The 12963-nt window shown below is 49.6% G+C and overlaps 1 protein-coding gene across 1 annotated transcript in view; it reads left to right on the top strand.

Annotated features, from left to right (window-relative positions):
• Positions 1 to 8234: 8234 nt before the first annotated feature.
• SEMA3B (semaphorin 3B) overlaps positions 8235 to 12963 on the top strand; it is a 600182-nt gene continuing 595453 nt past the window's right edge. The window contains exon 1 of the mRNA XM_069644131.1: positions 8235 to 8476. The gene's annotated coding sequence lies outside the window, so the exon portion shown is untranslated. The remainder of the gene's footprint in view (positions 8477 to 12963) is intronic.

Genomic DNA, 12963 nt, shown 5'->3' with positions numbered 1-12963 from the left:
CCTGAATTCCTCCCAGCGCTTCTTGACATGTTTGAAGTCACGGACTGCCACCCCCTCCTGGTTGATGGCAGTCATGATGTCCATCCAGATCCTGGTCCGTCCTTCATAGTCGGCGCGAGAACTTCCAAAGAGGGCATCATACTGCCCCAGGACTTGCTCCACCAGGACACCAACTTCCCTGGCACTGAAGCTGGTGGCCCTCTGCCTCTCTGGCTGGGGGTTGCCAGTGGTGCCAGATGGTGGTGTGCCCGACATGGCAACCCCAAAGGCAGGTGTGGGTGGGCAACTGGGTCCTGGGGCTGGGCTGTGGAGCGATGGTATCCCAGTCGGGAGTGTTCAGTTCCACCAGGGGTGGTCACAACAACTGCACCCTGCAGATGGATGATGTGCAGGCAGCAGATAGCAGGGCATGTGGGCGGCAGGCAGCAGCAGATGGCAGGTGGGAGCGTGCTCGGGGCTCTGGGGGGGCAGTAATTCGGCCTTCTGGGCAGGAGCGTGGTCTTCCGTGTGTTGTTGCGTGGCTAGCTTGATACAGAGTGATTTGGCATGTGAAAATCTTGCACGTCTGCGTGTAGTTCGAGGAAAGGCCCTTCGTCAGAACACGTACACGGTTTCATTGGACCAAAGGCCCTTCGCACGTAAGTGCTTCTGTGACGTGACTCTCGCGGGCGTTTCCCTCGTGATGTGGGCATAGTGGATCAGCGCGCGTGAAAAATTGCACGTCCGCTTGTGAATGCGTGTAATCCGAGGAAAGGGCCTACGCACGTAAGTGACGTGACGCACGTGGGCGTTTCCATCAACACGGGTGCATGTTCATCGTACACGTCCAAAAACTGCATGTCCAAGTGTCAGCTTGTGTAATTGGAGGAAACGGCCTTAGCGCGTACACGGGTAAGTGACGCTGTGCGTGTGGGCTGCTTTAAAAGGTATGTTAGGACCCCATTTCCTTGTACATGCTTTTCGTGGAGAGCGAGTGGGTGAATTCTGTACTTGTCGGTTCACACGCGATTACTTCACAGCGTTTCAAGTTCGTACTACCTGTTACCTCTGACAGCGTTCATTTATTTTTTTGGGCCTGTTTCCTCAAACAGCATTCACTTCTTCTTTTGTCCTGTCTCCTCAGACAGCGTACAAATCTTCTTTTGGCGGGGGTGTTGCCAACACGCACACGCGCGTTTTTTTCACGTTCTTTTTCCAGGCAGACGGTGAGTCACGCACGCATTTACCAACTGTGCTTGCCCTGTGTGTCGCGTACCCCTTCAGAGGTCATTGTAGGCTGCGTGTAACACGCGTATGCTTATTTGTGTGTTTCTGGGTGCCACAGCATAGTGCAGGGTCATTTTTCCACGCACGTGGTCTACGAAGGGTTGCGTGCACGTTACGGTTTGTTTTCGGGGTGCCTGTGCGTTGCATGACCCGTCATCTTCCCCCAGGGGTCACAGACAGACTTGCTAGAGCACTAGGGTATGAATTCCATCTAGTACCCTACCCCTTTCACCCCCAATTGCCCAGGACAATCATTTACTGCAACTCCCATACGCACAACATCAGTGCCATGGTTGGGAGGCGACCAAGCGGTAAGGGAGGCAAAGGTGGCTGACCTCCAAAAGGTGGGTGTGGTGGGCATGGTAGGGGACGTGGCCAGGATTTGCAGGGTGCCGCTAGACCCCCATGTGTGGAGGACCAATCAGGGACACCCATGCCCACCCCATGGTTGATCGAAATGTGGCTGACACCATCCCAGCTCAGCCCTTGTTGGACCAGCCCATTGTGGCACCTGACCCGGCACAGGATGGCTCCCAGGCTGTCTTCCAGGTCAGCAAGTCTAAGCCATGTGTGCCGGTGCAAGTTGGTGTCACCAGGCCACGTGGATCTGGGGCAGCAATGTCATCTGCTGCCCCAGGTAGGCAGGGTGGGGAGGCTGTAGGGGCAGCTGCAGCTCTATCCACCCGAGCTCGGAGTCTCCCAGCTGGGACAGTGTCGGTCCTGCTCCATCAAACCAACGTTGCCCCTGCCAACATCACACTTCAGCCAATGCCTGCAACAAGACCTATGGTCATTGTGCCTTCGCACACTCCCAGTACCCAGTCCACCTGCGCTTCTGCCCCTACTGACCAGAGCGGCGCAAGCCACTCAGGCTCTGCTCCACCTTTGAAAAAGAGGAAGAAGGGTGCTCTGGCACTACAGGCTGAGACCCCAGACACGGCTACACTGTCCGGCACGTCAAGGAAGCCTAGCTTTAATGACCCCGAACTTGATGCACTTGTGACCTATGTGTCGGCAGATAGCCGCAAAATGGTGGTGACTGCAGGGTGAAAGACCACACCTGGTCAACGTAGGGCACACTGGCAGACCATCGCGGACCGCATAAGTGCCCTTGGATTTGTGAGGCGCACAGCTGATGATTGCTACAAGCGGTGGAATGACCTGAAACGCAGAGCAAAGTGCAAGCTGGTCTCAAATCATGCCGCTACTCTGGTGACTGGCGGTGGGTCTCCACCAGAGGACAACAAACTCACTGAACATGAGTCTGTTGCTGGGACCTTCGTCGCAGAGGAACAGATCCAAGGCGTCGGAGAGCTACCTGAATACGAGGCATTGTCCGGTGAGTGCCCATGCATGTGTGTGTAATCCATGTGTATGTTGTTTGGGTGACGGGTTCTGATTGAGTGCCAGGTGAGGGTGTGTACTCCTGAGTGTTATGGGTCACCCATGTGCTTTCTCCAATACATTCATGTGCCTTTGATTTGGGTATGACAGTATCCCTTCTGCCCACAGTAGCCAATTAGCCCCACATTACTGCTGTTGCACTTGAACTATCATCTTGCAACAACATTATTCTGATTTTTTCTGTGTTCATTCAGGCTGATTGTTTAGATTATCCCATTTTTCATATGCTTTTTTAATCCCTAATGCCACATATGTGACATGCTTCTGTCATTGTTTAACACCCCACATTGTGGCACTTTAGTTACCTGGTTATGTGAATGTTTAAACCATTCAGGGCGAGGGAGTATTGGCCTGCGGAAATTTATTTATTTTTAGGGCCTGTTTGCATGTTTCCTGTCAAGTTGAAGTGACCAACCATTGATGTGTACATCTGCCTACAATCACTGTCTAATTGTACACTGGATGTGTTGCAGTGTGCGGCACATGCATATTTTGCAACACTATTCTGCTTTAATATTCTCATCATGTCCATGTGACATGGATGTGAGAAAGTACTCATTCACTGACATATCGCTGTAGTTGTCTAATTTACCATGGCTATGCTACATGACATCTGTGTGTTGGCATGTGTCATGTATGTGTATTGGACATGCCACTCACAGGCTGATGAGTGATGCCAGTGCTACACGACATGCTGCGGATGTGTTGCTTTTCCATCTTGGTGTCCTCATTGTCTGCCTTTTTGACTCCCCTTCAGAATCATTGACAGTGCATGCATGCCAGGGTTATGGTCATGTGGGACATGTGTTAACCATGTACAGGATTTCTGTTTTATCAGGCCTATGTGTGTGCTATGGTGCTCATGCCTGTTTCCATTTCTTGCGTTTCATGTTTTTGCAGGTGACAACGCACTTGATGCTGGTGAGGTTCAGGAGATGGTGCAGACCCAGAAGGATTCTCAGCCACGACCAGGCACCAGTGGGGGGCGTGGTGTGGTGGTGGATGAAAACACTTTGGTACTGCAGACCATACTGTTGAGGGGTGCTTCTGGGTGCAGCGCCCCAGACCTCTATTCAGGTGCTCTGTCGGATGATGAAACTTATGTGCTGTTGCAGCTCAGTACTTCTGGCAGGGATTCTGTTCTGTCCAACCCACCTGGACCAGGGGTAGAACCCTCTATGGGGATGTCAGTGTTGGTAGGTCCGCCTTTGGGGGTTACGTATGCAGGGTTACACTCCAAAGCATCTGATCCTGTTCCTGGGCCAGCAGATTAGAGGGGGAATGTAGTCCTGCAGCCTCAGGCAGTGCCAGCACAGCAAGGTGCAGATCGCTTTGCCCCAAACAGGTGTGGTGCCCGCCGACGCGGTGGCCATGTGCCACCAGGCAATACTGTATGGGAAAACTCCATGTACAGTATGGCAACCCAACAGGCAGCATCCATAGAAATGATGGCTCGGGCAATGGAGAGGGTGGCCACTTCCATTATCCCCCCTGAAAGGCAGATTGAGCAACAACAGCAGGCAACAGACTCCATTTGCCAATCACACAGGGAAGACATGTTGGCTTCCAACAGGGACCGACCTGCGTCAATAGAGTCACAGGGCCACAGGGAAGCCCTGAGGGTGGAACTTCATAACCTCGGGCAGAGTCTGCTTGAACTTGAGGCTTCCCGAAATGTTAGGGCAGAACAGCAGCTGGAGCAGCTCACATGTTCGCTCTCAGCTGAGCTGCAGGCAACACGTGAGGAGATCCGGGCATCACATGAGGCCATGCGTGCAGAAGTGCAGGCAACCCGTGACATGCTGAATGGGGATCTCCGCACTTTAATCCTCCAGAATCAGACCCACATGCTTGCTGCCATGGAGGACCATACCAGGGCTTTGCGTGGGCTGCCTCCCATAGTGCCACCACCTCTGATGCAGCAGCAGAGGGTGAAGAGAGCAACAGCAGTTCTCCCACAATGGCATAGCCGTGCAGGCCATGAGCCCCTGGAGGTATTTTTTTTTCTCGCAACATCCACGCACGTGGTTGTTGGTGTGCACCCTGTCCTCGAACCTCCTGGGTGGCCTTCCCCCCCTCCCCCCAGCCCCTACATGGCCATTTTTTTTTTTTTTTTTTTTACAGTGTGTTGCCTTGTGTGGCTCCCGTGGGCATCCACTGTATTCCAGCTGGGCACATGCAGGCTTGTCCTGAGTTTGGGTTAGATGCTTGGGTTCGTGACACACACACCCCTCCTGCCTCCTGTTTCCATGGGCTTGCAAAGGGTGTGACCAAGTGACAGTGATTTACACAGTGACATTGGGCTCCCATGAGCTGTGTGGGCAGTCTGTAGTCAATACTGTGTGTACATCCCTAGTGGGTATTGTTGTTGTATTGTACACTGCATGGTGTATTGATATGTGCTTGTGCATCCATGTCTTCCTCCTAATTTGCAGGTTCCTTCCTCATGTCTTCACAAGGCCGTCTCCTTTGCAGATGGAGTTCATGTTGTATGCAATACACTGACACATTTGCGTGGCAGCAACACTCTACAGTTGGAAGGGGTCGATGTGCTGGCTTATTCAGGGTGTAAGACTACCACTACTTTGACTTAGTACTGTCATGTTTTTGCAATGTTTCATGGTGTGTTGCTGTAGTGTGTTGGTGGTAAGTATTTGTTCATGTGTGCTGTTTGTTATTGACTACTGGGAGCATATTGTCTGTGGGCAGTTTCCATTTGGGACAGTGCACTTTGTGACACTTGTGTCAGGTCGTGTGCATTGCTTTGTTTGCTTTCACATTGTATGACATGGCATGGTGTGTTGGGTGGCGGACCTGGGGAGGGGTTGGGTGACATGGTGCTATTTTCATGTTGTATTTTGCAAGGGGGTAGTCATTCATGCAGCATAAATGTGTGTTTTTTTGTGACACAGCATTGGTTGTCTTTCAGCAGGTAGGGATGCACACAATGTAACAATTCCAGGTGACCAATCTCAGGCTGGTATGGTTGTGACAGTTGACTGTCCTTTATGTCATCATCATTGATTGTCAGCTGGTATGTTCCAGGGCTGTGTGCACTTCACAGGGGTGTGATTTTAGGTGAAGTAATTAGCCACCAGCTGCGTACGGGCTGCCTCACCATGTGCCATTTCCCCTCCCATGCGCAGCGGCCGTGCTTGTGGTTGGGAATGTGGGGGCACCACCATGTCCACAGGCAGGCCCCGCCGTGTTGCAACGTTGTGCGGGACACATGCAGCCACTATGATCCTGCACACTACTGGGGGCGCATATAGCAGCTGCCCACCAGAGCGGTCAAGGGAGCGAAAGCGTGACTTGAGCACTCTGAATGTGCGCTCCACTATGCCCCGGGTTGCAATATGGGATGTGTTGTATCTTACCTCGGGTGGTGTGGTGGGGTTCCGAATTGGTGTCATCATGTGGGTGCTCAGTGGGTAGGCACTGTCCCCTGGGGAGGTGATGATGGGTATCATTAGTGCGGTTGTGACATTACTCAGTATCTGACATGCATGCATGTGCAGGGGCATTTATACTCACCAAGCAGCCATGTATCGCCATGCCGCCCAGCTTCTAGGTCCTGGTTTAGGGTTGACATTTTGTAAATGAAACTGTCATGGGTAGACCCTGGATAGTTAGCACATACTGAGGTGATGATTCCCTTCGCATCACATACTGCCTGCACGTTGATGGAATGCCAGTGCTTGAGGTTTCTGTAGATGTGCTCAGTTGCCCTGGGAGGACGTAGAGCCACATGGGTGCAGTCAATGGCACCTAGCACTTTGGGGAAGTGTGCCACCCCGTAAAATTCCTGGACGACAGCCTGCCTTTCTGCAGTGTTCTGGGCAAGTATATGTGCCTGCGGACTGATGGGCGTGCAGTCATGATGGCCAACACCTGGTGCAGGCAGTGTGACTGTGTGGCCTGTGATAGTAGTCCGCTGAAATGAAGCAGTGGCCAAGAAGTGCAGTACATTGAGCACCTTTTCCAAGGGGCTCAGTGCTTGGGAGCACAGGGTGGGTGATGTGAGGTCATCCTCCCACTCACTCACCAGGTCCAGTATTATGTGAAGTGGAAACCTGTACCTCCCATTCACCTGGTCATCGGGCATCCCAAAAAGGCTGGTTCTGGGTGTAAAAATTCTGGGCCTGCCTATCCTCCTCCTCCTCCTGCAGTATCCCATGACCACTGCTGCGAGGAACGGTATATTCATCTTGACGTCTGAGCTTGTTTGTTGTTTGCGCGCACTTTTATGCTGCGCGGGTCCACGTACGCCTGCTTTCTGCTGGTGTACGTGTTTCCAGATTAGCGCGTCTTTTTTGGCGCACGCGTTAGCCCCGTTCGCTTCCATGAATACGTGTTGTAGGCGCACGTGTGGGCATTTCGTGCATTTGCCTCCTGTACTTCCCCCGTGACGTCCACATTTGAACACGTTGTTCCCCATTCCGCGTGTTACGCCCGTGTTACGCCTACTTTTGTTGTGTGCACTTCGCTATGTGCGCTTTCGCTGTGTGCGTAGCGCACGCTTTTTGAAGACGTGTGCGCCAGCGTGCGCCACGCAAGATTTTATACACACATCCATGGATTTACATGCACACGGACTTCCATGAATCGCTGTGCTCGGGTTTCGCTGCGGGAATTTTCAGCGCACATTAATTCCATGAATCGGCCTCTAAATCAGGGGGAATTTGCTAAAGTTTGTCAATTTTGTGGTCAAGAAACTGAAACTTTGACACATTTAAGCACGTCATGCTTGGAACTGAATTAGTAATTTGCTCCCGAGGAAGCATTTTAACTATCATAGAGAAATTTCAGAGCCCAGAGTCTGGGCGCTAATTTTTAATGGAGAGTATGTCTTATTGGTTTTGGTCACTGTTAGATTTTTGAATCAGGCCGGTCTAAAATGAAAACTGATGTGTTGAAGAATTGTGTAAAATGTCTAGTTTTAAATTGTAAGGTTGTAAATGTGGTATATTAGTTTTGTTATTGCTGTATTCGAATTTTAACGTTGTGTCAATGTTGAATAGCAACCATAAAAATAATAATTAAAAAAACGTTTAAGGAAATGAAATAGGAGAAACATATAAAGGGAACGATATACATTAAGAAAGTCTAAAAATAAAAGTATGCAGAAAAATAAAACAATCCGAAAAGAATGGTGACTTGAAAAGAAAGAACAGAAGAAAGGAAAGGCACATTTTATTGAGCTCGACAGAGAAATTCTGAAAGAAGAAAGAAAGAAAGAAAGAAAGAAAGAAAGAAAGAAAGAAAGAAAGAAAGAAAGAAAGAAAGAAAGAAAGAAAGAAAGAAAGAAAGAAAGAAAGAAAGAAAGAAAGAAAGAAAGAAATGTTTCTATAGTGAGCTATTGTTAACATTATAAAAAATAATTACCAAAATTAAGAAAGAAAAAAGTAAAAGGAAGTATCAGGACATAGTGGGAAGATTGAAAATGAAATAGAGGCCACCGGAAGGAAGGAGTATGAGTCAGAGGGCACCGGACACGTGCGCTGGGTGCAGTGACTGTATAATGTCATGCGCACCGCGTGGCCGCTCCTGTGTGTACCTTTACCTGTCCCGGCTGGCCCCCGCCCCGGGGACGCATCCTCACCTGCCTGCCACCATTAGCTGTACCTGCACCGAGTTAACTTCCCCCCCAGGCACCCTCAGGTATGTTCCAGGCTCCCATACACGGGGCCGCGGGCGGTTGATCCAGCTCTCCATGCCTGCCTCCACACCTGACCGCCCATTTGGCGCTCTCCACGGCAGAAGCAGCCCCCGCTTCCCTCGCCGCCCCTATGGGCTCCTTGATCAGGTAAGATTACAGACATTCCTCGACCATTTCGGGAAACCCTGCTCCCAGTTGCACATACTTTCTCTTGTGTACGTAGTGATACAAGTTTGTTTTGCCTCCAGGCTGTTTTCTGCTGGTGAGCGCCCTCTGCCCGCACTGTTAAATGAAGTTTCGCTTGGCTAATGGTTGCGTTCTGCCAATCTCAGGAGGAGAGGGAGGGGGCAAATAGAAGAACGGGGAGAGAGGAAATTCTGAAGGGAGAAATAGGTGTGGACATTGCGTAACAGCGTGTGCATCGGGCAGTGGGTGTATGGCAGGGGTCCAGGCAACTAAGAGAATACCTTTATTTCGAGGGGAATTTTCTTTGGCCTGCCCGTGTAGATCAGGCAAATCTTTGAACGAGTGTAGCCTATTGTAGGTTTTTAAATAAATAGCTAAAACAGACAATGTAATGAACTCGCATAATCCATTGACTCATAATGTAAATGTACGCGAGCGCCAAAAATATGAGTTTTACTATTATGCTTTCAAGACAAATGACAAAAGACGCTCTGTGATAAGGGCATCTGTAGTCATTGTTTGGCATCAGTAAGCAATTTGTGAGTAAAGTGACAAAAGATTCGAAGTGCTACAAAAAAACAAGCTGTGTCTTCTAACAAGCAGACATGTACGTTAACTAGGTAGTTTGAAAAAGAAAAGGGTTTAATTTGTGATTCAATGTGTTGCCTTGAACTATTAGATAGCCAACAGGAGAGTGTGGAGTGTTTTGAGATCCAATGGACCCGGTGCAAATCACTGTAACACTTACAAGGAGAAATTGTTACAGTTAAATAAATGCATGTCACTGTACCAAAGTGAGTACCAGTAGATTGACAATTTAAATAATACACATTAATATTACCCAAGCAAATTGTACTCAGTTTACTGACTGCAAACGAAACGATGAAAGCGATATTCCTGACAAAATTCAAACATACGAATGTGTTCTCTTCTGCCAGAGAACAGTAGAATGTATGCAAAGTAACTGCTGAGTATAAAGCCTGCTAAAGCTAGTAATGCAGAAGAACACTAACCACTTGTATCACCTAAAATCACCACTCCATGCACCTCTGGTTCCTTAAAAATAAGCTGAAACAGAGGTCTCAAATCATGTTCTAGAGGTCCTGGCATTTATAATTTGTGCCATTTTGCATCCCTGTGCATATCGCAACGACAGTACTACATGTACCAGCATGCAGAGGGCTGATTATGTGAAAGAGCTCTTAATGTAAATGTGCAGCTTAATGAACAGATGACATCCTGCAGTCGGAGAAGGAAAATGCTGATCACAAAGGTTTGTGTTTAATAGAGGCCCCGGCTCCATTTCAATCCATGGAAGGCACATACATAGATAAGAACACTGTATCTTATCTCGTTGTAGCCTATGTACCAAGTTTGCATGAGGTCAATATGGCATGTCCAGTAGGACCTTGCCAGCAGGGAGAGATAGAATGTTCTATACAGGCACAGTGAGTGGCCTGAAGGCTGCAAGGTGATGAGAGAGATGGTAGTGGAGGAATATAGTCTGTTCAGACACATCTGCTGCTGTGGTGTGGCTGTTCACTCCCCCCTGTGGGGGAGAGGATGCTGATTTCTACAAAGGACTGCCTGGCGGGCGTGCCTGCAGGCCGTTAATCCGGCGCTCGTCCAGGTGACGTGGCCTAACGAGCCCAGGCGGCCCCCCGTCGTTAGGCCATGCCACCCTGATGAACCCCGGCTCGTTTTGCCACGCCACTTAAGGCACTGGTGGTGCAGCTTTGGGGTGAGTAGGTGCAGCAAGAGCTGCTGATCTCATGGAGGAGCATATATGGGAAAAGGCAAAACAGCTGGACCTACTGACGAGTGGGAAGCCCAGGAAACCAGATAGGATAGAGAACATGCATGTAGATCAGGAACTACAGGGCAGAGAGAGGCGTAGATAGGGTGAGCACGGGCAGCAGAACCTCTGAGGAGAGTGAAGGGAACCAAAGGGAGTAGAATAACTCTTGAATAGAATGTTTCAGTATGTATGATCATCAACAGTGCTCCTTAATCCTCATGACTCACCACAGCCCGGACTTCTTGAAGGGCCTGCCCTTTGGAAACAACGTTGTTACAGCATTACATGTGTTTAGTCTCGCTCCCTGTCTCCCGTTTAAGGCCCTCCCTTTTCTTCAACACTTCCTGTATGTTTCAGCTTGAGCAGGGCCATTCGACCAGTCTGTGAGGCGAAAAGGACTATGTTGCGTTGTGAGGTTTAAGGAGTAATTCCGAATATATTTAAACATTACCCCCCATCTTCTCTCCTCACCGCACTCCTCACCCAGATCCCCAAGATCTACCCAGCAGTGCCCCTGGCGGGCCTCTAGAAGAATCATAGACAGGAAGATGTTAAATCGGTACAGAAACCCCAATCACCCAACAGGAATGATATGATGTGGCATTTATAACACGCATGTACACAAGTGTTTCTAGGCGCGACAAGTCAATGAGGGGTAAACAAGGAGGACAAAATAACGATCTTACTAGGCCTGGTGTCATTCAGAACGCGCAAGTGCAGGGAAGAGGGAAGGGGAGAAGTGCCAGGGGGAATGGAAGCGGGAAGTGCAGTGAACTCACAAGTGCAGCCAGCGGGTGGCTCATAAGTGCAGAGAGAAGGGACTCTAGGGTTGCAGATACAGACCCTGAAGTGCTGGGGAGCCCGGAGGCAGTGCGAGGGCAACTGAACATGCAGGAGCCTGGGCCCAAGTTCAGAGGGTGGCCAGTGTGCAGAGCAGTCAGGTGCATCAGAAGGGGAGAGGAAGAGAGAAAGCGGAAGCGAAAAGGAAGGTCTTGAGTTGCTTCCGGAACCGGAGTTGGTTCTGCTCAAGTTTGAGAGAGGCAGGGAGGCTGTTCCAGAGGGAGGCCCCAGCCAAGGGGATAGATCTGCCCTCAACTCTGTGCTTGGAGAAGCGTCTGACCCTCAGGGGGTTGGAAGTGGATGTGCGGAGAGCTCGAGAAGAAAGATGTTTTGGAAGACAATGTTGGAGGTAGAGCAGTCCCAGGCCCCAAAAAGCCTTGTGGACAATGCAGAGTCTTGAAGTTGATCCTTGCAGCCATGGGGAAACAGTGAAGAGATTTCAGAGCAGGAATGGGAACACTCAGGACGACTTCTATGGTGTGGTATGTGCGAGCGGCATCAAAACGGGATGCCGGGTTCTCGGGAGGATAGCCCATCGGCAACATGCTCGCCTTGGAAGCGAGACGACATGGACCAACACAGGTTCGATCCCCGGATCCACTCTTAGAAACCTCTGGGTATTAAGCATGTTATAAATAACCAATCAGATCATATACCTTGCCCATGACCGCCCTTCGCTTACACATGCCTTGGGAAGTCCTATAGGGTCTGATACGTGCAGATGCTGGAGTATATGTCTCCTCCATAGTTGTGTTGATCCACATGCCTCAATGTGGATAAGAAAGCTTCCATCCAGAAATATCTGTAAGGCTCTTTCTAGTCCAGTAGATCATGAACATCATAGAGTAGGCACTATTGGCCGTAGCAGGAAAAGAGTTTCCCCAATAGGAAACTCATAGCAGCAGTTCACCTCTGAAGGATAGTAGCATGGGGCAGAGGGGAAACCCACCATAGCCTAGCATATGCCTCAGTGTGGTGAAAACTCTAGAAACAGTTGGAACAACCATCACTGCTGCCACAGTAAGAACGGGGAAAAAAAGCAAATGATGGCATACCCAACCCAGGGAGGGAAGATCAGCGATCAAACCATGTAGAACTCTCACAACATTCTCTGTATGCCAATTGTACGCAGGTTTCCAAATGTTATGCATGAATTGCTCACTGAAGTACATGCAGTAGGCTCATGATTAGAGGGGAGTGGGGTTCCAATGCTCTCTTGACATCCCGTCAACAGTCCCCCAGGGACTGTAAAATCTAAAACTACTTATCATGCCCCCTAGCCACTTGATCATAAGGCAGCTTCCAAGTTTCAAAGTCATATCATGGAGATGGTCAAATCAAGAATTTGCAAATTGGGAAATTGGTACAGCCAATTCTGAAGAGAATGGAGCACTGAACAACACAGGCATGACTGAATGTTCGGCACACATGTAATGCAGAGAAAGCAATGTAGATCGACAGTGAAGTAGCTCAAACCCTGTTGGCAAATGGTAGAGCACCGCTTGCCAATGAGTCCTTTCCATTGAATGTAAGAAAACATGTTAAACTCAAACAAGATCATATCAGAAGGACAAGATAGACAGTGGAGGTGGAGATCGCCTGGTACCCCAAAAGAGAAGAACAATGTCCAAGATAGCCTTACCCCGAACCCCTCTGAGAAGCAGAATGGAGGAGAAACCCTGCAATCATAGGAGTCTGAAGAGTCCAGGCCAGGTGATGGAGCCCCCAAGTCAGATAATGTAGAGAATCGCAAGGGTACCCTGCATGGCCAGATCACACAGTTGATAAGAGTTGTCCCCCAGACCTCCCT

The sequence above is a fragment of the Ambystoma mexicanum genome, chromosome 2p, assembly GCF_040938575.1.
Source record: "Ambystoma mexicanum isolate Mex_15411 chromosome 2p, UKY_AmexF1_1, whole genome shotgun sequence".
NCBI classification, from domain to species: Eukaryota; Metazoa; Chordata; class Amphibia; order Caudata; family Ambystomatidae; genus Ambystoma; species Ambystoma mexicanum.
The sequence above is the reverse complement of the archived record's forward strand: the minus strand, read 5'-3'. Positions and strand labels throughout refer to the sequence as shown.